Genomic DNA, 24,743 nt, shown 5'->3' on the forward strand with positions numbered 1-24,743 from the left:
TCACGGTCGTACGTATACGATGTTTTTCTTACTGCGCCTGCGCACGGCTTGCAGAGCGCATGTGCATAGGAGCTCTACCGATCAAAAATACTGTTGGTCGCAGGGCTTCCGACACGGAAGTGGATTGCTAAAGTTGATTGACAGGAAAGACTGTTTGTGGGAGTATAAGGGGGTGGTGGTCTGGAAACGGAGGCGTTCTTCAGCGTTTCCAGGCGTTTTAGGGGAGTGCATAAATTACCTGCTTCATACGACCAAGAATTGCGGATGCATGAAAACGTCACTCTACGAACAGGCTGATCGTCCAGGCTAAGGTAGGCAAGAAGCGTCCGTAAGCCACAACAGTACAATCGTTAATCTGATGTTACCTGCGATGTTTCGATTTGGAACCACACAAACCAAGCAGCTAAGATTGGTGCATTGTAACTATTAACACTGCTAATTACCTTGTAACTCATTTCACTTGCGTGTGCATTAGAGAATTCGTAACACAAATGTTTATTTGTGTTTTTTAAACAGTTTTTTGATAAAACAGTTTTTAAAACATCTAGCATTGTGTTTTGCGTTGCAGCCTTTTCAGATACCACACTGTTTAAACCTTGTATACATTGATATAGTTAAAGATAGACATTTTTTATATGAATTTTTTTTATTTTTGTGAAATTTGCCTTTCATCACAATGTAAAGAATAATTGTTTAGGCAACATTTGTATATAATTAAAATAATGTTAAAAAAAATAAAAACATTATGTGTAAAAAATAACAAAAAGAGCTTGAGACATTGGTGACAAGAAATATGGGGACTGGACAACAGGTGAGGGTGGAGATATCCAGGGCTACTTGCGTCGTTTGGGCCGGCTCAGAGGAAGAGGTAAGCTACGGACAGCTGACTGGCGTGTAACACGCCGACTGGCCTGGCCAGAGGTAGATGGGATTTCCTCTGGCCTAGGCATAGGGCTCTCCATGCTTGCGGGGGTGGCTGTTGGGCTGCCAGAGGTGGTGGTCCTGGGAGGAAGGGAGTCTCGCTCCATCATGGCAGGTGGGTTGGCCTGCTCCTGGGTATTGGCCAAATGATCTAGGGCCCCAGCAATGGTCTCCAGGGCACCGCCACCCTCACCAGAGTGGTCTCCATCCTCAGAAGAACACATGTGTTATCCTGAGATTGGGAGACCAACCTGGTGAGGAGAGGCACTGCTCGGTCTAATGGTTGCCCTGGAGTAGACTCCACAGGGTCCCCAGATGGAGTACTTGGATCCTCCCCTGCAGAGTCTCCATTTGTGCTGGACCCAGACCTGACCTCAGGAGCAGGCACTACCTCCTCTGAGTCTGGAATATAAAAAAAAATGTTATTTGTTTTTCACAAAAAAAATACAGAGACGTTTCAGCTTTATACTTTTTGTCTAACAAAACTAAATTACCTTCTTGCACATGTGGAGCGTTAAAGTCGGCCATGTCAGTGTCCATAGTGGACACGCCGACTATCTCCTCTTCCGTCACACATCCCTGAGCCAACGTCTCCAACCTTGTCAAGGCCAGCTCCACAGGGATGGGACCACCACCTGTCCCTGCAGCATGGTCCACCCTACTCCGTAGCTTCCTCTTCAGTTGGTACTTGAAATCCGTCCAGCTGTCAATGTTATTTTTGAAATGTAAAGTGTTAGTTTGTTTTAAATAAGATCAAGCTTTGGACTTCAGTACACTCACAATATCATTTTCTTACCGTTTTTTTTATGACTTTCTGTGTTCTGTAGGTTGTCCCCACACCATTAACAGCCCTGGATATCTCCTCCCAAATCCTGTCTTTGGCTCCAGCCCCCATATTTCTGGGTGCATTGACTACGTTCTCCATTGTCATGGTCACCAATGTCTCAAGCTCGATCCGTGAAAATGGAGGGTTTCTTGGCCTTGGCCTGTTTGGGCCCGCCTCCTCCTGCTCTGCTGGTGGTTTTTGATTCCCAGCACCTACAACAATTTTTTAAGAGCACAAAATTGACATTTTTATTTAGGGAAATATGACCAGTTCTTGTGTTGTGTAAAAAATGTGATTTGAACTTAACTGGCTCAGTTGGCCTCTGCTCACCATGCTCCTCGCTTGACATTCTGCTAACCTGTGAGAGAACATGAAGAATACTGCTTGTGCAGACTTTTTTATAGATGTGATCGCATCCCTGGATTGGTTACCCGTGCATCCTTATTTCCCTAACTACAAATGCACACCTATCCTGCATTCCGTAATCACTGTGTGGGTTGTGCTAGATGTGAGCGCATCCCTGGATTGGTTACCTGTGCATCCTTATTTCCCTAACTACAAATGCACACCTTTCCTGCATTCCGTAATCACTGCGTGGGTTGTGCTAGATGTGAGCACATCCCTGGATTGGTTACCCGTGCATCCTTATTTCCCTAACTACAAATGCACACCTTTCCTGCATTCCATAATCACTGCGTGGGTTGTGCTAGATGTGAGCGCATCCCTGGATTGGTTACCCATGAGTCATTATTTCCCTAACTACAAATGCACACCTTTCCTGCATGTTTCAATAATTGGGGTTTGGTTTCTTTATTTAAGGCAAAGCCAAATGTTCCCTTACTTGTGGGTTGTAGTTGGAGTGTTTGGTGGTGCAGGAGGTGTTTGCTAATAGTTAAATAGTTTGAAGCTGATTGAGAGGTGCTTGTGTGTGTAGTTTGAGAGGTGTTTGTTTGAAGTTGATTGAGAGGTGCTTGTGTGTGTAGTTTGAGAGGTGTTTGTTTGAAGCTGATTGAGAGGTGCTTGTGTGTGTGGTTTTTTTGGGGTTTGAATTTATTTTGGTAGTGGTTTTTTTTTTTTTCTTGTTTTTTTTTTTTAGGCTTGGTTTTTTTTTGTGTTACTTTCTTTTTGGTTGTATTTTGGTGTTCCTTTCTTTTTGGGTTGGTTTTTTATTGGTGTTCCTTTCTTTTTGGTGGTTCTTTTTTTTGTTCCTTTTTTTTTGGTGTTTGTTTTTTGTGTTCCTTTTTTTTTGGTGGTTCTTTTTTTTTGTGGTGTTGGTTTTTGTGTTCCTTTTTTTTTATTTATTTTTTGTGTGTTTTGTGTTTGGTGGTGGTTTTGGTTTGACAAATTTGATTGCTTTGGACTTTGAAAAAACCCGTAAATTTTTGTGCTTGATTCGGTGACTTGTTTGGTTTGGTTGGTCGGGCTTTTGTCTTCTTCCTAAATCCAACATTATTCGAAGAATCAAGTAAGTGTGCCAGCCTACTGCATTTTGTTTTTACATTTTTGGGGATCAACAATCCTAAAAATCGTTCATTTTTTGTTATTTAAAAAAAAAATTTTTTAATATTTATTAAAGGTGTTTAACACTCCATTTTGGACTTGAATCAGGTAAGTGTCTATTTATTCAAACCTACACTTATTTTTTAATTTTTTTAATTTTTCATTAAAATTTTTTTGGGAATATAATTTATTGATCTATTTTTAAAATGTAAATTTGAACATTTAACAACAATTCATATTTGCGAGTTTAAAACTTAAGCATGGTTTTAACACTAAAAGTAGTAATATTGGTTTGACCTAAAAAAAATTTATTTTGTTTTTTTATTCCCTCATTTTAAAATCGTACAACAAATACACATGTAGTGATTTCTGAAGATGGCACTGCCCGACCCTGTAAGAATATGCACCATTATTATAAAGCTAAGTATTTTTGCACAAAATATCAAAATACACTCTGTAGAACCAATTAAAAATATTAATTTAACTTTACAGAGCGATGTTGGACATCTAATAGTGGCCATGTTGACCCCCACCAACCTTTCTCAGCCTCCTCCTGGGCATAGGCATAGGAGGCGTGCCAGGGTCAAGATATATAGAACACGTGTCATCACCCTTTTTGGAATGCCTGATGATGTGGTTGTAACCTCTTATTGCCTGCCTCCAAATATTATCCTAGACACTCTTTCAATAATAAAGAATGATCTAGAAAGTCAGATTAACATTCATACAGCAATCTCACTACTTACACAGTTGTTGGCGGTGTTACATTTCTGTGCCTCAGGGTCCTTCCAAACCACTGTGGGGCTGGTGGGTGGCCTCTCCCAGCCCTCATTTTCACAGATCCTGAGGCGTGTGCTAGATGCATTTTTCAATCATCTAGCACATTTTATTAGTATGCCTTTGGATACGGAAGCCCTTGATGTGGTAAAGCAGAAGTTTTTTGAAATTGCAGGCTTTCCACACGTCATAGGGGTAGTGGATGGCACTCACATAGCACTTCAGTCCCCTGCATGCAGGGAACAAATATATAGGAACCGCAAACATTACCATTCCCTAAATGTAATGGTGCTATGTGATGCTTCCCTCCAGATCCTCTCCCTGAATGCCAAATTCCCAGGCTGCAGCCATGATGTGTATGTGATCCAGCATTCAGGGATTTGGCCCAAATTAAGCACACTGCAAGCTGGTGACGCGTGGATTCTTGGTAAGTAAAAATCCAGTATGTATTTCTAGTAATAGTGTAAACAGGTTCTATGGTAAATGTATGTATCTTTTGGTGTCCCATTTCCATCAGGTGACAGTGGATATCCTTGCACGCCCTGGCTCCTTATTTGACTCCCACACCAGGGCCCCAAACTCAATATAATGCCACGTTTACTGCCACCAGGCAGGTGGTGGAGCGCTGTATCGGCCTTTTAAAGGGCCGGTTCCGGTGTCTCCATCACTCTGGTGGTGCACTCATGTACTCGCCAGATATGGTTTCTCGCATTGTGGTCCTGTGTGGGATTTTACACAACATTGCAATAAGGAGTCGAGTACCCATGCAGCCAGAGGAGGCCTTGCCAGAGAATGGTACCCCAGAGGAAGGTATTGTGATGCTGTCGGGGGGGGCCAGACACGATTATGTCATTTCACATTTTCTTAGGTAAGCATATTTAAATTTTTTGGAAAAGAAAATACAAGTTTGCCAATGTATTTTAATGTGTACCTTTTTCTTTTGTTTTCTTTTCCTACCAACAAAATCACAACACTTTCCAAAACCTGCTAAAAAAATGGAACCCATTGCCAATACCCTGTATGTTTTTGGACAACTAACACATTTTGCACGGATATCCCCCAACATGTTTAGTTAATTTGCCTTTTGTTTTAGTAATTGATATGTTTTCCATTCCAAATCTGTTTGTTTTTTACTATAGTTGTTTATGTTTGACTAAGCCAGATGTTTAATTTGCCCAAACCATGAGGACATTTGTTATGTTTGAATCTGTTATGATTTTTTTTTTACCATTAAAAGCCTGTTGGCAACATGTTTGTTATGTAATAAATGTTTTAAATGAATTAAAAATGTTGTTGTTTGATTCTTTTAAAAAATTGTAAGCCATTTTGAGGTGTATAATGTATGCCAACCCATAATTGAAAAATAAACTACATTACTGCAAATGTTCTTAAGGTTTACTAATACATGTTTTAAGTTCTTACACTATGGAAAGGCACCCACCTTTGGTCAAAAATTTTTTGACATGCAGAATTACACCCTTTAATGTGTGTCAAAAAAGAGGACAAATGTTGGAAATAACAAAACTTTATTTTTTTTTTAAAAGTGTCATAAAAATGTAAACAACAAAAAAACAAAAAACTACACATCCTCCAAACGACCCACTAATCTTTGTAGGCAGCAGTAGGCCTGCATTAAATAGCCCGAGGTCTCTCGCAGCTCCTCCCAAATTTCCCTCAGGATGTGGGTTAGATCTGTGGAAAATATAAAAATTTTGAGGCTTAAATACTTAATTACAATTAGAAACATTTGAACATTACACATTATTCAATGTACCAAAAAGTGTTTAATCACACTGATGTTACGGTGTGTTTGAAAGTATCAGACACACAACATTATTAATAGGTTTCTACTTTTCTGTTGTTCAACTAATTTGAAACCCTAACTATGTGGCATAAGCCAAAATCCACTATGATGATGTTACAAATAATGGGAGGTGTATTCTTAAGTCATGATGGCCATATCCTTAAAACACAATGCACGTATTCAATTCTAGAATGTTGTTGATAAACCAAAAATAGAATGTGTTGGTTTGCTATGTAAAACATCACTTTGCCTAAGTACATTAGTACATTTTAAACACAGTGTACACAACATCAACAAGGGTAGTCTGGTTCCTAGCACCTTGCCAAGTTTGGTGCCAGGTTTTTTTACATTGTAAAATACTAATCCAAATGTAATCATTATTTCCTAAAACTCCAATACATTGTTGAAAAACCAATAAACCTATATTTTTGAAGTCCCCAAATCAAAAAAAGGGCCAGCCACTAAATATAAGGTCGTAATTCTGAAAAACAGCATTATTGCGCAATGATGTTGAACCCCATACAGAAAATTTTCAAAACAACAAAAAAAGGTCACAAATTTGTAAAAATACATGGATAACAACAACACCCCAAAAAATTAAATAAAAAAAAACATACCCTGAGAGTGTTCCAACACAGCAACAGATGGTGCCGGAGATCCTTCGAGTGAGGGAGAATATTCGGGAGTGGGGGGAATGGTTGAAGGGGAAATGGAGCAGGAAAGATCACAGGGAGGGGAGATTTGCGACATTTGGGATGAGTGGGCAGAGGAGGGAGGAAGACTTGGGGAGGATTGGAAGAGGGAGGGAGAGTTACTGGGGGAGTATGGTGGTGGGGAGGGAGGGCTGGGTTGAGGAGATGCAGGTGAAGGCTGCTGGTTTACAGTAGCTTGTCTTTGCACTCGGCGTGCCCTTCTCTGTCTCTGCTGGGCTTCTAAAATGTAAACATAAAATAAAAAAAAAAAGTTTAGAATTTCAGTTACACAATACAAGTACACATTCTGTACAATAGGGACAACATACAGGAGGGTTTTTTAACATTGACTAAAATAATTGGCAAAGGAACATACATTTTTAACAGTCCACTAATTAATACTTTTAAACAAATGCATACTTACGTCTGCGTATTTGCGCCCCCAAATTCATGAGGAGCGCAGGCAACCGGCGGCCCAGGTCCGACCAGCGCCACTCTAATTGGGCAATGTTTCTCCTATACCCCGCTGATCGGAGGGCTCGCCTCACCTCCGCATAGGCCGCCCGCTTTGTGCGATTCGAAATGGGCGGCACAGCCTGGGTAATACGCCTGTCCATCATGTTTACCAGGACAAGCAACTCTCTCCTGGTAAACGCTGCGGCTCTCATGATGGCAATGGGCGATTTTACAGAAAACATGAAATATACATGGGGTACAAAAAAGATGATTGGCTAAAATATTTTCACTTTCCTCAAAAAACCCACTATTGGCCAATCCTTTAATCATGTGTCACGAAAAATAAGGTCACATTTGGGCCCTCATTCAGAGCCGTACGCTCTGAGCAGAGCGCACGCTCTGAATGAGGGCCGGCCTCCATGAAAATGGAGCGTCCTTCTGGACGCTCGTATAGCTGTGGGTCACCACCCACAGGCTATACGAGCGTGCATTTTGATGGCCGCGATGGTCGAGACCATCGCGACCATCGAAATTGCGAGCCGGAGCCTGCGGTTGAGGTTTTCAACCGCAAGCTCCGGAGTGATTTTGGCTCTATCAGAGCCAAAATCACTCCCACTGACATCACTAGTGATGTCAGTGGGCCGGCTTTTGACGGGAGGCGTTCCCGTGGGAACGCCCCTGTCAGGGAGGCACACCCCTGGCACACCTACCAAAGGGGGCGTGCTGTCAATCAACATTGACAGCACGCCCCCTTTGATCGGACACAACGAGCGAAGGACTTTCCTTCGCTCGTCGCGTCTGGCGCATGCGCACGACGGAGCTCCCTCCGTCGTGCGCATGCTCAGTCCAGAACATCGACCCACTTGCGAGCGGACAGCCGCTCGCGAGTGGGTCTGAATCAGGCCCTTGATTGGCTACAACACGCAGTTTGCAATTGCAAACATAAGAGTGCAAATGATCCTAACGCAAAATGCACATGCATTTATAAAGTTAACACAAATAGCAAACGGACATTCACAGTTAATAAACCTTACTTTGTTTTTAAAATTGTGTGAAAAAATAAGAACGGAGAAAATAACCACGAAATGAACAATAAAGTTTATTGACACATGAGAAAAAACTCGTTTGAAAGAACAGCAAGCGTTAAACACTTAATTAGATAATTGTCAACAAGCTAATAACAAGCTGATCGATTGTCCATGTAAACATGACGTGTGACCATCAAAACAGCACATACGGCCGCAAACATCAGAACATAATTAGCATACAGCGACTGACAGCGCCTGACTACGATTGACTCGATCGTTCATTCAGATCAGTCGGTAGCTAGAGGAGGTGCAGTGCTAGCGAATGGGCGTCACTTTCTTTACACTCGCCCTGCCGTACAATCGGATTTTGCGGTCATTGATCGTACGACAATGCGGCCGCGACTCTGAATGAGGTCCTAAGAGTCAAGAGAAGATTCTATGCTAAGCAAGTTTTGGAGCTCCCTGACTCATATGGGAAAGGGCCATCTCAAGGAGCTTCCCACAGTGCCCGCCAAGGACATCTTAAACAGCTAAGTCAATCATAAATATATAAAATATATATATTTGTGATTGTTTGTGTGTTTTGATAGATGCCTATTATGGACTGCAGATCATATATATACAGTGTTATCTTGGTGGTGGCGTTACTGGTTACTATTGATATGCCACTGGCCGACTGACGACGTACTGTATTGTGTCATGCTGCTTGACGTACACCAAAAAAAAGTTTTTCTTTTGACAGAATGGTGTATTCTCTGTGCACTGTATGTCTCTAGGTCCAGGTGTGCTGCTATACTCGAGGCAACCCAGGCTTCAAAATTATCTAGTATGAAAGAGTAATGATCATTAAGCCTCAAACCTGTTACTTAGTGCCAAAATGTGGAGTTGACTAGGATCATAGTTGTGTGCTCGTGGCAGTGAAGTAAGGTCATAGCCAACTAAAGATGCATGGAAATTGTATCATACAAAGTACTTGAACATGTGTATGGTCTCTGATTGTACATGAATAAACAATGCTATAGTGGTGTCAAATATTCCTTACTGACAGTTAGTTGCATCAATACAGTAACACTGCTGGTTGTAATGCACTGTGTCACAATGCACTAATTGCAGACAGCAAGGTACTGTAGTACTGTAATACTCCTAAGTAACAAGGTTTGAAACATAATACCTAATATACTGTAGGACATGCAGTAATAAACAAAACACATTTTGTCTGATGCCAGAATAGTACTTTAAGTTCCATAAAATCCCATGCATAGAGTTTTTCTTTTGAATAATATCAGTTTTTGGAAAAAATACTGGCCAGTTAAGTGGTTAATACAGCAACTTGACAAAACAATAACACTCAGTTGCTCAAGCGACACTAACTTATTGCTTTGATGGGTCAGTTTATGGAGATGCACCCAATGTTTTTTCAAATATTATTATCATTATTATTATTATTATTAATAATCAGGGCTGCCATCAGAAATTATTGGGCCAAGTACTGACAAAATAGACAAGGCTCCCCTCCCCGGGGGATGGGCAGAGGTAGGCGGAGCTGTGCATAATGTGGGTGGCGTTACATCTGGAGTGAGGCATCTATTGGTGTGTAAACCATTTAAACATTCTCAAAGTTTGGGCAGTTGGGGTGGTTGTTATAACATGGCAATCTATCATAATATATGAAACTATACAAATACAGCAATATAGGAGAGAAAACTGCTGTAAATTCACAAACACAGTAAACCAGAAAAGCGACATCAATTCTATAATATATTTAGCCATAACCACATAAAATACACTGAAGTAGCCAAATCCACATAAAATACACTGAAGTAGCCAGATCCATATAAAATACACTAAAGTAGCCATATCCACATAAAATACATTGAAATAGCTAGATCCACATAAAATGCATTGAAATAGCCAGATCCACATAAAATACATTGAAAAAGCCAAGGATGGCTGGCTGGCTGGACTGGAAGGGGAAATTGCAGGGAAGGCTGGCTGTACTGGCGGAGCGGGGGGGTGTGCAGAGAAGGATGGCTGTATTGGGGGGCGCAGGGAAGGCTGGTTGTACTGGGAAGGGGGTGGCGCAGGGAAGGCTGGCTGTACTAAAAGGGTGTACAAGGAAGGATCAGTAACTACTTACCTGTCACTGGCAGCCAGTCAAGCCTGGAGAAACGGATGGCAGCATTTTGGATTGCAGCTTGCACTAGCAGCCGCCAGGGGGCAGAAACAGTGCAGCAGCATTTTGAATAAGGCTCCAGCCATGAGTCAATCACAGCTCACGGACGGCAGCCAAGCAGGAGCAGCCGCTTCTGATTGTCTGCAGTTCCATGAGCTCTAATTGGCTTGCGGCCGGCGCCTTATTTGGAAAGCTGATGGCTCCATTTCTTCTTCCTGGCTGCCAGTGCAATGCACACCACTACCGTCTGGGCCCCCTCACTCTCTGGGCCCTGCAGTCCCACCCTGATGGCGGTCCTGTTAATAATAGCAATAATAACAATAATAATAATCATTTTATATTAATTTATTCGGGATGTAGTTAAATTGCCGACCATCGGGTTGACGGCTGACGAAATTCCAGCGCCGGAATCCGGAACTGCAGACAGGACACCGGAGCTGGAATCCCAACATGAGCACAGATGCTGATGCTGTAATCCTGACAGCCAGCATCCTTATGGTAAGTACAGTGGGTGCTCTTAGCTGTTAGCCGCAGGGGGGAGAGGTTGGTTTAGGCACCCCAGGGGTTTAGGGTTAGGCTGCAGGAGGGGGGAGGTTAGGGTCAGGTTACAGACAAGGGGATTAGGGTTAGGCACCAGTGGGGGGGGTTAGGGTTATGCACAACCGGGGGAGGTTTAGGTTTAGGCACTAACTGGGAGGATTAGGGTGCAGTGTAGGGAGGGTTAGGGTGCAGAACAGGAGGGTGCAGTGAGGGAAGGTTAGGGAACTTACAGTATGTGTCCCCTGTCAGGATTCTCAGCATTGGGATACCAGACTCCCATCCCAAACCCATTTATTCTGCTATTGGCATTTACTGTGGTTGTACAAGTAGCACCACATATATATAGTTTGAACAGAACACTGTGAAAAAAAAACCAAATACATGTTACACTACAACAGACAATAGGGAAATCAAAAATAAAATATCATTAATAATCAATGTCATTCTACAAAACATGTTGGAAAACAATACTAATGGAAGACTTCTCTAATAATAGAATAATTGGAACTAGTAACTTATTTATTATTGAACCAAAATGAATCAAAAGGTTATTATATAAAGGTTATATCAACAAAGTGTAGCAGGATATCAATGATAACTCCATAATAACTGAATATAGTATAATGTTTCAGAATCAAACAAATAAATCACGTTTATTGGAGTCCTCCAGTTAGATAAAATATCACAAGGGAGCATCATGCTGAGAAGATCATATATACAAAAAAAATTATATCTAATTAATTTAAGTGCGTTTATTATAATCATTATTAGTTATAAACCACCAAAAAGGATCCATAGCACCTTGCAGTGGGTTGTATAAAATGTATATAAAATGTCCATAAGGGGTTTTAAGTGTACTCTACTGATCAGATACAACATACTGTGTAGCCTATAACAATTTACTTATTGTTTATTAGTTCACTAACCTTGGTTTTGCTGACTTTCCTATCCTTATGTTTTATATTTATTTTTTATATGTATTTTATAATTTTTCATCAAATTTTCACTTTTTGGTGAACTCAAACTAAAAATTACCAATACCAAAATCAAGAACAAAACATGAGGATGTTTTTAAAACAAAACAAAAAAATGTGTGGCTCACTCATCTCTAGTTTATTTGGATACATGCATGGATAAGTTTGTCAAGAATGCATCCTCTGTTAGTGCAAACTGTTACTGATAGGAGGAACTGAGGATATCTGGGTCTTTCCTGTTGAAAGCAGGTTAGAGGCAATAGTGCAGTTAATATTGCACCTGCATGCAAAACAAGATATCTTTTGGAGGATGCAAGTTTTGGGAGTATGGGTGTGTATCCCTTTTGTTGGCGCAAACTTTAAATAACACTGTTATTGTAATAACACCATTATACTTTTATTATTTTAATTCTATTTAACATGTAAATATTTTAAGCAAATACAATAATAAAGTTTGAAATAAATCTAAAACCATATGTGGTAAATGTAGATACATACAATAAACATATCCAGACAGTCAATAAATGTTAAAATTATATGCAGATAAATAGGAAATAAACAATAACTGATATAGATAAAATAAAAATCTACAGTATAAAGGCAAGGAATTAGCAAATTAAAAAATCTGCTCCTGTAGACTGCTTGCCTATATAGATACATACTCATACTCACCTCCATTTGAATATCCTAGGTAGCAGCAATAATGAATCCCACATACAAGGTAACATTCTATTAGATAGGGAATTGATTAGAGCACTGCAAATAATTTGTCTGTGTCGTGTCTATGAGGTGGTTGCCTATGTGCGTAAGTAATGACAGAGTCTTATATGGTTTGTACTGTTTATTCTATGTATGAGGCACAATGTTCTAGGCACTGTATAAATAGAAATGATAAGGAGGCAATATTTGGGAGTTGGGGTGTAGGTCACTTCTTTAGGGAGCACCTCCCGTACATACCTGGTCCAGCCAGCCTTGACGTACGTCCCCCTGATTAGCCACTAAGTGGCTCTGAATCATTCCTCTTGGTGAGGTGTCCTTTATTGCTTTGCAGCGTCCTGCAGTTGGAACCATTGGCACCCTTGGGTGTAGCGTCCAGATGCTACCTCAGACAGCTGTACTGGCGGGGTTCTGTACTGACCACAATATGACCCTTGCCATGTACTGCAATGGGTGCAGGATGTTGCTGCTTGTTCAGAACACCATGTGTCTTCTTAGGTGCTGCTGTTGGAAAAGTGTGTTGGAAATATATAATATTTCTACTAGGCTTTTACTTTAGGATGTTCGTTCTGGATTAATGGAAACATTCTATAGGGTCAGTGCGGCGGCGATGTGTGTGTTTCAGCAGCCAATGAGAGTCAGACAGACTCTCATTTGCTGCTGCTGCGCCCACTGCAAGAGCTGGCCTGGAGCTCAATCATGAGCTCCGCCTTCCAGCTTCTACAGTGGATGATGGGAGAGATGTCATGACATCTCTCCCATAATGCAGTGCGCGCCAGTCCGGGAGGACCGCTATGCGAACAGCGGCGGAAGCAGGAGTTCGAGCGGAGATTTAGGTAAGTGTTTTTTTTTTTACTCGTGTGTTTGTCTGTACTACTGGGGGCTCTGCATTGAGGAGGGACCTTTGCTTGGGGGGCTACTACTGGGGGCACTGCATTGGGGGGGAACCACTTCAGGGAGGACTACTACTGGGGGCACTGCATCGGGGGGTGATCCTCTACTGGGGTCTACTACCGGAGGGGCTACTACTAGGGGAACCGCATCAGAGGGGGGACCACTACTAGGGGCACTACTGGGGGGGACCACTACAGGGGGCACTGTGGACAGTATATAAAGGGCACTGCATCGGGGGACCACTACCGGGGGCAATGCATGGGGGGGACTACTACTGGGGGCAATGCATAGGGAGACTACTACTCGGGGCACTATATAAGGGGCACTGCATAGGGGTGACCACTACTGGGGCACTGCATAGGGGGGACTACTTCTGGGGGCACTATATAAGGGGTTCAAGGGTACTGCATTGGACCACTACTGGGGGCAATGAACAGGGAGGACCACTACAGGGGGCACTGTATAAGGGGCACTGGATAGGGGGGATCACTACAGGGGGCACTGTATAAGGGGCACTGGATAGGGGATCACTAATGGGGGCCTGCATAATGAGGATCACTACTGGGGGCACTGTATAAGGGGCACTACTGGGTGCAATGCATAGCGGGGACCACTATATGGGGCACTGCATAAGGGGGATCATCACTGGGGACCTGCATAAGGGGGACCACTACTGGAGGCATTGTATAAGGGGCACTACTGGGGGCCTGCATAAGAGGGACCACTGCTGGGGACATTGCATACTGGGGGTACTGTGTAAGGGGTACTACTGGGGGCCTGCATAAGGGTGACCACTACTGGGGGAACTGCATAGGGGGGACTGTATAAGAGGCACTGCATTAAGGTGCATATGGAATGGAAAGGAATGTTCAGAGTGAGGAGAAAGGGGTGTGTATCATGTGGACATGCCCCATTTTTAAGTGACCACATCCCTTGTGACCACGCCCATTTTTTTTCGGCGCATACACCTTCGCCACGCACACTTGGGGGGAGCTCTAATTTTCGATTTACCCTGGGCTCCAAATACCCTAGTTACGCCACTGAGGGTCATATAATGTATTAACTGCCATCACTTATCGTGCCGCTATAACGCTTCCTGCTTCGCCTCTTTACTGAGGTGAAGCAGGAAGCACTAACAATGAGATGTATTAACATCTATCCCCTATAGCGATCCCTGCTAAAGCTCACAGCGCATCAGCCTAGTGCTAATGCACTGTGTCTCACTCCTGACCGGCTCCACTGAGCATGCCAGGGATCTCATAAGCATCGCGAGATTCCACGTGTAGCTGCCGCAGCAGGGACAGCGCTGTCCCTGCTGCGGGGATAGGACATCGCCAAGCTGCAACTATCGATATTGATAGCTCTAGCTGGCTGAACAGTCAGGCGAACTGACCGTTCATACATTGCCCTGCCCATAGCAGCACCGATATTAACAGGGGCGTATAACAATTACCACTCAGACCACCATTGGGGATAAGCGGTATCAGTGTATGCTGATGCCTCTTCGGCGGTTCATTCATCTGCCCCTTTGTTTCATAGATGTGTGCTAAATTGTTTTAAACTGCCATGTGTTTGTGCCGCTGCTCTGTTGCTTAGTTTAGTCAGCACGCACACTGCAGTCTTCAGCCAATATTGGTGAAAACAATATTGTGAGCTGTGAGGTGAAAAAAAAATCGACTGGAAATGAATATTATTGATGTTAATAATTGTTTATTAACAAAAACAGGTCCAAATTACATTATATTAGATGTTATTAGTTTACCAATTGAGGGTGGCTTTGCCAAAACCCCCAAAATATGATGATTTAGAGCCAACACATGGGGGTCTGTGCACATCTCTAATATTTACACTAATTCAGCAGTAGGTCACCCTAACTAAATATAGGCTAGTGTCATTTCATCCAAACAATAACACATATTCAGTGCCTGAAAACCCTACACCTTCAAAGACATGACTGATGTTGTACTGATAGTTAGCATAATGCTAATCTTTTTCTTTTCTATATGCTTCATAATATATGCAGAAAAATATCAATAATGGGTTTTTCATTGCAACGTCCTTTATATCCCAAAAGAGCAACATTATTTTTAATTGTAGCATGTTTTCTGTCCTTATTTAGTTGTTTATATTATTAAATTTCAAGTGTTCCTAGAGAACATTTCTATTACTCTGACGAGATAAACAGTGTTAGTAAGAAAAATAAAGTAATATAATAGCTGCTCTATAGGGTGTATTTCCATACACAACACGCCTGCAATGTTCAATATAGCTACTTAGCTGAAATTCAGTCACATTAAGGCAGTTGATGTTTCCCCCGTCCGCGCACTGTGTAACAGATGGCAGGGCATGTTTGTAGTCATTATATATAACATTTGTGATTGTGTTTCCTTTGGAGACCGGAGTTACAGCCCAGATTGTCAAAAACAACAAACGATAAAACTTCATGTCCCAAAATATTCATCTATAGCTGTATCCTGACTGGTAAATGTGCAGACTGCCTGATTACTTGGCTGGTGTTATAGCAGAAACCCAAATGGAAACACAGGGAATATTTCAGTAGCTGATACACACAGTACTGAGAGCAAACCATCATGTGGTGTTAATTCAATAACATGGATTATTTTTTAATGAATGGTTTTCTAATCTAGCATGAACATTATGCAGTTATGCTCCTTAACTTTTGTCATGTGGAAAATGGCACATAGAATGACATAAAACACATACAGGGGGAGCAGGGCCGGTGCTAGGGTGGTCAGCGGCCCCCTGCAAACTATAAATGTGCGCCCTCCTACAAATATGTCATCTTGACATGTTTCTTTACGCAATGATAGTACTTTATAGTATTTCTATATTTTATTTATTAATATAGTATGTTCTATATTTTAAACAGGGATAGTGCGCATCAAAGGCGCGTGTAAAAAATAAAGGGGCGTGGCCTTACTGGGAAGGAGCGTGATCTCACAAAAGTACCAATTTACATTACGCCACACATCAGTGTCCGTTATTCACATTGCACCACACAGTAGTGTCCATTATTCACAGAAAGGGCCCTTATACACGTTACACCACAGAGTAGCGCCCCTTATACACATTATGCCACACAGTAAACCCCTTATACACATTACACCACACAGTAGTAACCCTTATACACATTATGCCACAGTAGAGCCCTTATACACATTATGCCACAGTAGAGCCCTTATACACATTACTCCACAGTAGAGCATCTTATACACATTACTCCAAAGTAGAGCCCCTTATCATCATCATCATCATCATCATCATCATCATCATCATCATCATCATCATTCCTTCCCCTCATTCCACCTCCTCCTCATCATTCCTCCTCCTTCCTCCTCCTCCTCATCATTTATTTTATTAATAACATATGCAGACTGCTGCAGCACTCACCCCCAATCCGTAACTGTGAACAGGGCAGACACTAGTGCTGCACTGCTGCTGCACTGTCTCTCAGCCTGACACCAGCTTGTAGGCTATCAGACAGTCAGTCTCTCCATCACAGTGCAGTCTCTTCTGCTGCTGGCGGAACAGCTCCTCAACGCAGGTCACTGTGGGCAGGGCCGATACTAGGATATCTGTCACCCGGTGCAAGGCAGTAATTTTGCGCCCTCTCCCTTCCCGTACATGGATTTTGTCCTTGCTCCTCCATAAGGCAGTACAATAGTCAGATGTCCCTGGTATAGTCACTTACATTATTCCACACACCATAATGCCCATTAAACATTATGCCACACACTGTAATGCCTATTACCAAAGTGCCACTTACATATTTGCCCGACACCATTTTATGCCCCACAGTAAGGCTTCTAATTATTCTAAAATTATCTGCTCGTTGTCAGGGGTTTTATGCTCATTACCAGGGGTTCCATGCTCATTGTCAGGGGTTTCATGCTCATTGCCATGGGGTTTCATTCTTGTTGCCATGGGGTTTCATGCTTGCTGTCAAGGGGTTTCATGCTCGTTGCCAGGGGGGGTTTCATACTCATTGCCAGGGGGTTTCATGCTTGTTGCCAGGGGGTTTCATGCTCGTTGTCAAGGGGTTTCATGCTCATTGCCAGGAGGTTTCATGCTCATTGGGAAGCACAGATGGTGTAATGGTTAGTGTTACTGCCTCACAGCACTGAGGTAATGGGTTTGATTCCCACCACGGCCCTACCTGTGTGGAGTTTGTATATTCTCCCTGTGCTTGCGTGGGTTTCCTCCGGGTGCTCCGGTTTCCTCCCACACTCCAAAAATATACTGCTAGGTTAATTGGTTCCCAACACAAATTAACCCTAATATGTATGTGTGTGCGCATGTGATAGGGAATATAGATTGTAAGTTCCACTGGGGCAGGGACTGATGTGAATGGGCAAATATTCTCTGTAAAGTGCTGCGGAATATGTGTGCGCTATACAAATTACTGGTAATAAATAAATAAAAAATTGCCAGGGGGTTTCATACTCGTTGCCAGGGGGTTTCATACTCGTTGCCAGGGGGTTTCATACTTGTTGTCAGGGGGTTTCATACTCATAGCCAGAGGGTTTCATGCTCATTGCCAGGTGGTTTCATGCTCATTGCCAGGGGTTTCATGCTCATTGCCAGGGGGTTTTTGCTCGTTGCCAGGAGGTTTCACGGGAGAAGATGCAGCTTTCTGCATCTTAACTCGGAAGCGCCGGTGTTCCCGGCACTTCTGGGAACACTATGTGCAATGTGCTAGCCTAACAGACACTAGAGGTCCAGTAGGACCTCTAGCATCTGTCTTCTCCTTGGCTGCAACCATTTTTGGATGGCCATCTTCAGCAGAGCCCATGCGGACGGAGCCGTCCGCATGGAATCTGCAGCCCCCAAGTCACCGGGCACTACAAGACTGCACGGGGTGTGCAGGGGCTGAGTCAGCCCCTTTTCACCCCCTGCATACTGGCACCCAGTGCATGTGCACCTCTAGCCTCCCCTAGTTGTGGCCCTGCTGTGGGACTTGGCTGTGGAGAGACATCGTGATGTCTCTCCCGGTCCCTGCAGACACTGCGGAAGATGGGGGATGGGGCAGAGCACACAGGACAGGCAGCATTAGCACTGCCCGCTGTAATATATATTAGTAGCATTCAGGGGCTGGCTGGCAACTCTTAGTCTGGGGACAAACACAAATAAGTGGCCCAGCTTTTCATTACAATGGGCAAACAGGTGTGATAATAACCTCTGTAGGCAAGGTTTATCTAACGTGGGCATGCTCTAAATCGACGATACAACATGAAAAATTATGCCAAAGAATATAAATAAATACACTTACCACTGTCCCATCTATTAACGTGGAGACTATTCTAGCGCCCTCTACAAAATGCACACAGCACTTTAATGATCGATATACAATACAGGGACCATTCAAATGGCCTTAGTCCTAGGAAGCAAGGACAGCAGTGGAGACAGCACTTGTGTCTGCAAGGTGATACATTTAGTATCCCGACAAAAGGGATGCCAGCGGTCAGAATGCTGATGTTGGAATCCCCACACTTGTCAGAATCTCGGCGTCGGCATCCTGACCGCCGGCATCCCAAAACTAAGTTGCAAGGTTAGGGTTAGGCACTAGGGGGAGGATTAGGGTTAGGCAATAAAGGGGGCGGGATTAGGTTTAGGGTGCAGGAAGGGGAGGTTAGGTTTAGGCACTAGGGGGGAGTTTAGGTTTAAGCACTAGGGGGGAGCTTAGGTTTAGGCACCAGTGAGGGAGGGTTAGGGAGAGGGGGAGGGTTAGGATACCGATGGACAGGTGTCAGTATCATAACCCTGTTGGAATGCCGGCATCAGGATTTTGACTGCCAGGATCCCGAGCGCCGACATCCCGTACCCATCTTGTCTGCAAGTCACCGATGGCAGGGGCAAACACAGAATTTTCTGTGAGGGCACTCACTAGACTTCAATATTACTTCAGTGTTTTATTGTTTTGCCAGTCAACCAAGTAAATTCAAAGTTGATGTTTTGATCCAGCAGGATCTATGTCAAGACAAAAATCAATATACTGCAGCAGGATCTCAAATCCAATCCAGGACATAAAGTGGCCTTGCCTAGCGCCTCCCTGTATACTGTATACACATGTGTGTCAACTAGTCAATTGGTGCCAAAAGAAACTTCCTGTATTACAGCTTACCAAGCATCATCTACAAGAGATGATGTCATTTCCTGTGTAGCAAATTTTCAGCAATAGGGACCAAGTAGACAATATAGACCCATCAGAGAACAACCCAGTGGCAATAAACCACTCTGTATTTTATTACAAAGTATATCAGGGCAGCAGAATCCTCATACGCTCCTCATACTGGTGCCAGGCCTTCCAGCCTGGACCGCAAGTCGGAAGTTGCTACTGAATCTGTGAACCTGAATCAATGTTCAACAATGCGTTCCACAGTCATCTATATACAAGAAAGTGGAGACAATAGAACCAACCACTCAAAAAGCTACTACTGTTTGCCGGGGGTCATCTCATAATTAATAAAGGCACAGATAGGGAGACCCAGACTTGAACAATAGCATCACATGAAAACTAATCTATCTAATGTACAAATAAAACACACAAACACATGCATACAGAATATACAAACTAACATACATACACATTAACAGCATACACATACAGTATATTCACACTAATATACATACACACTAACACAGCATACACATACAGTATATACACACTAACACACATACACACTAACACAGCATACATACTCACACTTTTTAATGAAGCAGATGCTGCAGGTTGCTGATGGGGGTGGGCACCTTTAATCATTAACCCCCACCCCCTCATGCATAATGCCGATATTCGCAGGGATCCGTAAAGGAGCAGGGCTAGTCACATTAGCCCCATCCTCTCCATGCAGCCAGTCAGTGTAAGGAGATAAATGGGTCTCGTCAGGTTGTTATTACTGTTCTGGCGAGAGCCCGGGTTCCTACCATGGATTGGAAAGTTATTACAGTTACATTGCTTGCAGATTGCTGGTGACTTCTCACCATGCCAGACCCAAAGCGCTCTCTCCGGGCTCTGCAGCACTATGCCCGCCCAGCCACTAGCTTTTCACACTCTTTGGTCACAACTTGAAATCGCCTGCTCTCTGTCCTGAATCTGATGCCCATCAGACTCCGCCTACAACAGGCGGTTCAAAAGAGGAAACCCAGCCAATAACAATGCAGCTGCTTGGATGTGAGTCGGGAACTACTGCAGAGCACTTTCCTCCTGTCTGCACAGCTTGCTCCCAGTAGCGGTGCACCCGGCATGGAAGTAGCCGGGCACACTGCTACTATTATACATTGCACCGGCCATCAGCAACAGTGGACACAACAGAAGCAGCAGTTGGGGGGAGCTCCTCTCCAGCCTGGCGCCTCCCTGCAATGCATCCCTTTACTGAGTGTGTTGCACCGGCCCTGAGGGGGAGTTTTATTAAGCCTTGGAGAGTGATAAAGTAAATAGAGATAAGGTATCAACCAATCAGCTCCTAATTTAAATTTATGGAATATTGTTACAATCTGATTTTAATAAACAAAACCAATCAGCTCCTAACTGACATCAATCAAACACAGCCTGTAAAATGACAGATATGAGCTGATTGGTTGGTACTTTATCTATCTCCAAGGTCTAGCACATCTCCCCCTCAATGTTTACATTGAATGTATACAAATATGCTTAATTTACAGACTTTGACATTCCATTTCTGTATTATCATGTGTACTATTTACAAAGGCACTGAGGAGTAAATTTACAAAGATTCGTGTTGGTCCCGATTTGTCCCGTTTTTCAACTCGGATAGGGTAGATCAAAAACGGACATTTTTTTCACTTTAAAAATCAGGAATTTTCCAAGCTCCTGGATTTGACAAGATCGTTTTGATTGACGGTTGTATTTGGTCGATCCTGTCCATTTTGAAGCCCCGATTTCATCCCCCGAATTTCTCTCTTGAACAAGCAAGCTGCATATATCAGTGAAATATGTGCAGACTGTTTCTTTTTTCTTCATTGTAAGGGTTAATTTAAGGAAAAAATTAGCGTGGGGTCGTCCCCCCAAAAGCATAACCAGCCCCGGACTTGTCAGCCAGTCCTGGTTCCTAAAATGACGGGAAACAAAATGAGTAGTGTTCCACCATTTCATAGCCAGCACCTGGCTGCAGGGCCAGTCCTGGTTTTAAATATAGGGGGGAAAAATGTGTAGGGGTCCCCCTATATTGGGTGTAATGCCACAGCCCGGAAACCCTATTACTGGGTCTCCAGGGCCAAAGCATTCTCACCCCGAGTTGGTCAGGCCACGCCGGGGATCTCAGGGGAGGTGGGGACCCCTAAAAAAAGGGGTCCCCCTTTCTCCCAAACTTCAGGCTTGGTCTGAAGCCCCAGGGCTCTTCCCCGCACCTCTGGAGTGGTGGGTATGGGGGTAATAAAGTGTAAAAAAGGATGAAACTATTGTATTTTACAGTGAAACTACAGGTGCCAACATGCCTGCCCATTGGTACTTGTGGAACTACAAGTGCCAGCAGGCTGCCAGCACCTAAACCCCCACTGTAAAATAAATAGTTAAATAAAGACAGTACACACATATGCTGTATTTAATAAAAGTTTATTACATGCATAATTCAAGCACATACTTACCTTCTACAAGATGTTTCTGTCCCCATGTCCCCGTAGATTCCAATGTGAGTACTGTACCTGCAACAAAGATCCTATACTCACCTGATCCTCGCGCTGGTCTCTGTAGGATCCCGCGGGGTCTTGGCAAAACAATAAAATGCTTACCCGATACCAAACGGACTAGTATTGGTATGTGTCTTGTCACACATACCAATACTACGTGAATGCCAGCTGCTGGGACGTCACTGGGTTTTTCACATCCATCAGAGGCCGCTTCACATCTAGCGGCCTCTCATTGGTTGGGGTACACATGGGTTCCAGCCAATGAGAGGCCACTAGATATGAAGCAGCCTCTGATTGGCTGGCGGGACGTGGGAGACCCTGTGATGTCCAGGCAGCTGGCATTCACTTTGCCCACAGCACTCAAACATCTGCGGTGTCAGTGGTATGTGACCACACCATTTAAATATTTAATAATTTTGTGGTCACACTTGCTCTTGCACCTCATGTTCTTATATGTAAGTAAAATTTTGTCAGCATATACCACAGGTGTCATTAGTTAGTATGCTTGGGTGTGGTTCTGTCTCTTTAAGCCAGTGAGCCAGCACCTAAACCTATTAGAAAAGCATAATGTGTATTTAAATCTATGTGATACCTAGAGCCAAGTGCTCATATTTTTGAAAGTCAGCGTAGGGACTGACCAATGACAGGCTTAATTAATTTAGGGGTAGGGGAAGGAGAGCATACTCCTTCTGTCTGTATTGTCACCCTTTCGGGATGCCGGCATCTGGATTCTGACCGCCGGGATCCCGAGTGCCGGCATACCCTACCCAACCCACCACAAGTCCCATCATGTGTTTTATTTTGAGTAGAGTTTCTGACAGAGGGATGGATACTTTGTTACAGGAAGCTCTGGCTGTATATACTGATATCCCAAATTCGGTGAATATGCAGATGGCCATCCGGATTATTACTGCTCCACTGCCCTCACAGCCACTCACAGCTGAGGCACCTCCATCTCATTTGGAAGTACGATACAAGATGCACCGATGTTGATGATCTCGAGAATGAACAAGGGTAATCCTCACAGAAAATGGCTTGTATAAAACAGTAACAGCGCGCTAATAACCCTCTGACGTGTTTCACTCCCCCACATATGAGGCTTTATGGCTTTTTATAACCTTTAATTATATCCCCATTTTCTCTGGTAAAAGTATGCAAGTCTCCGTAAATACAGGTGTATTCATAGTAGGGGTGAGCGGGTTCGGATTTCTGAAATCCAAACCCCCCCGAGCCCCCCCGATCCGAGTCCGATCCGAATCAGGCTCGACTTTTCCCGCCTGACTCGGATCTGAAATCGAGGCAAAACGTCATCATCCCGCCTTCCGAGTCTCGCGGGTTTTGGATCCTATATAAGGTACCCGCGTCGGCGCCATTTTCTCACTCGGCTGTGGACAGTGAAGACGGAGGGTGGGAGTTAGGGCTGTGTAGTGTAGTGTAGTGTAGTGCTGCTGTTGTCCACTACTTCAAAGTCCATAGGGGCTGGCTGTGTTGTGCTGTGCTGCTGTTGTTAATAGGGGCTGTGTCCACTACTTCAAAGTCCATAGGGGCTGGCTGGACTGTGTTGTGCAGTCAGTTCTCCATAGGGGCTGTGTCCACTCCAAAGTCCTGTGCAGTGTCCCAGTCCTAAAGGGGTGCTGTAGTGTTGTCCAGGGGGTGCTCTGTCCATCAGGGGTGCTCCCCCCAAGTGCTAAAAAAATAATATATTTTCTGTGTTTGTGAATTGTGTGCACAGTAGCCGCACGTGCATCAACAAAGTAGTGCCAAGCGTGCGCCTGTGTCATAAGTAAAGGGCCGGCTGGCTTGACCGTTAAGGGTGCTGTAACCCCCGAAAGTACACTCCAGTCCAAACCAAAAAAAAAATTATTTTCTGTGTTTGTGAATTGTGTGCGCAGTAGCCGCACGTGCATCAACAAAGTAGTGCCAAGCGTGCGCCTGTGTCATAAGTAAAGGGCCGGCTGGCTTGACCGTTAAGGGTGCTGTAACCCCCGAAAGTACACTCCAGTCCAAACCAAAAAAAAAATTATTTTCTGTGTTTGTGAATTGTGTGCGCAGTAGCCGCATGTGCATCAACAAAGTAGTGCCAAGCGTGCGCCTGTGTCATAAGTAAAGGGCCGGCTGGCTTGACCGTTAAAGGGTGCTGTAACCCCCAAAGTACACTCCAGTCCAAACCAAAAAAAAAATTATTTTCTGTGTTTGTGAATTGTGTGCGCAGTAGCCGCACGTGCATCAACAAAGTAGTGCCAAGCGTGCGCCTGTGTCATAAGTAAAGGGCCGGCTGGCTTAACCGTTAAGGGTGCTGTAACCCCCGAAAGTACACTCCAGTCCAAACCAAAAAAAAAATTATTTTCTGTGTTTGTGAATTGTGTGCGCAGTAGCCGCACGTGCATCAACAAAGTAGTGCCAAGCGTGCGCCTGTGTCATAAGTAAAGGGCCGGCTGGCTTGACCGTTAAGGGTGCTGTAACCCCCGAAAGTACACTCCAGTCCAAACCAAAAAAAAAATTATTTTCTGTGTTTGTGAATTGTGTGCGCAGTAGCCGCACGTGCATCAACAAAGTAGTGCCAAGCGTGCGCCTGTGTCATAAGTAAAGGGCCGGCTGGCTTGACCATTAAAGGGTGCTGTAACCCCCAAAGTACACTCCAGTCCAAACCAGAAAAAAAATTATTTTCTGTGTTTGTGAATTGTGTGCGCAGTAGCCGCACGTGCATCAACAAAGTAGTGCCAAGCGTGCGCCTGTGTCATAAGTAAAGGGCCGGCTGGCTTGACCGTTAAAGG

The 24,743-nt window shown here is 43.7% G+C and overlaps 1 long non-coding RNA gene across 1 annotated transcript in view; it reads right to left on the reverse strand.

Annotated features, from left to right (window-relative positions):
* Positions 1 to 5,577: 5,577 nt before the first annotated feature.
* LOC148526943 (uncharacterized) overlaps positions 5,578 to 24,743 on the reverse strand; it is a 122,672-nt gene continuing 103,506 nt past the window's right edge. Inside the window, exons 2-3 of the long non-coding RNA XR_015878212.1 lie at positions 6,446 to 6,760; positions 5,578 to 5,716 (exon numbers count right to left, since the gene is read on the reverse strand). This is a non-coding gene — a long non-coding RNA (uncharacterized LOC148526943). The remainder of the gene's footprint in view (positions 5,717 to 6,445; positions 6,761 to 24,743) is intronic.

The sequence above is a fragment of the Taudactylus pleione genome, unplaced genomic scaffold (assembly GCF_031769625.1).
Source record: "Taudactylus pleione unplaced genomic scaffold, aTauple2 ptg000093l, whole genome shotgun sequence".
NCBI lineage: Eukaryota > Metazoa > Chordata > Amphibia > Anura > Myobatrachidae > Taudactylus > Taudactylus pleione.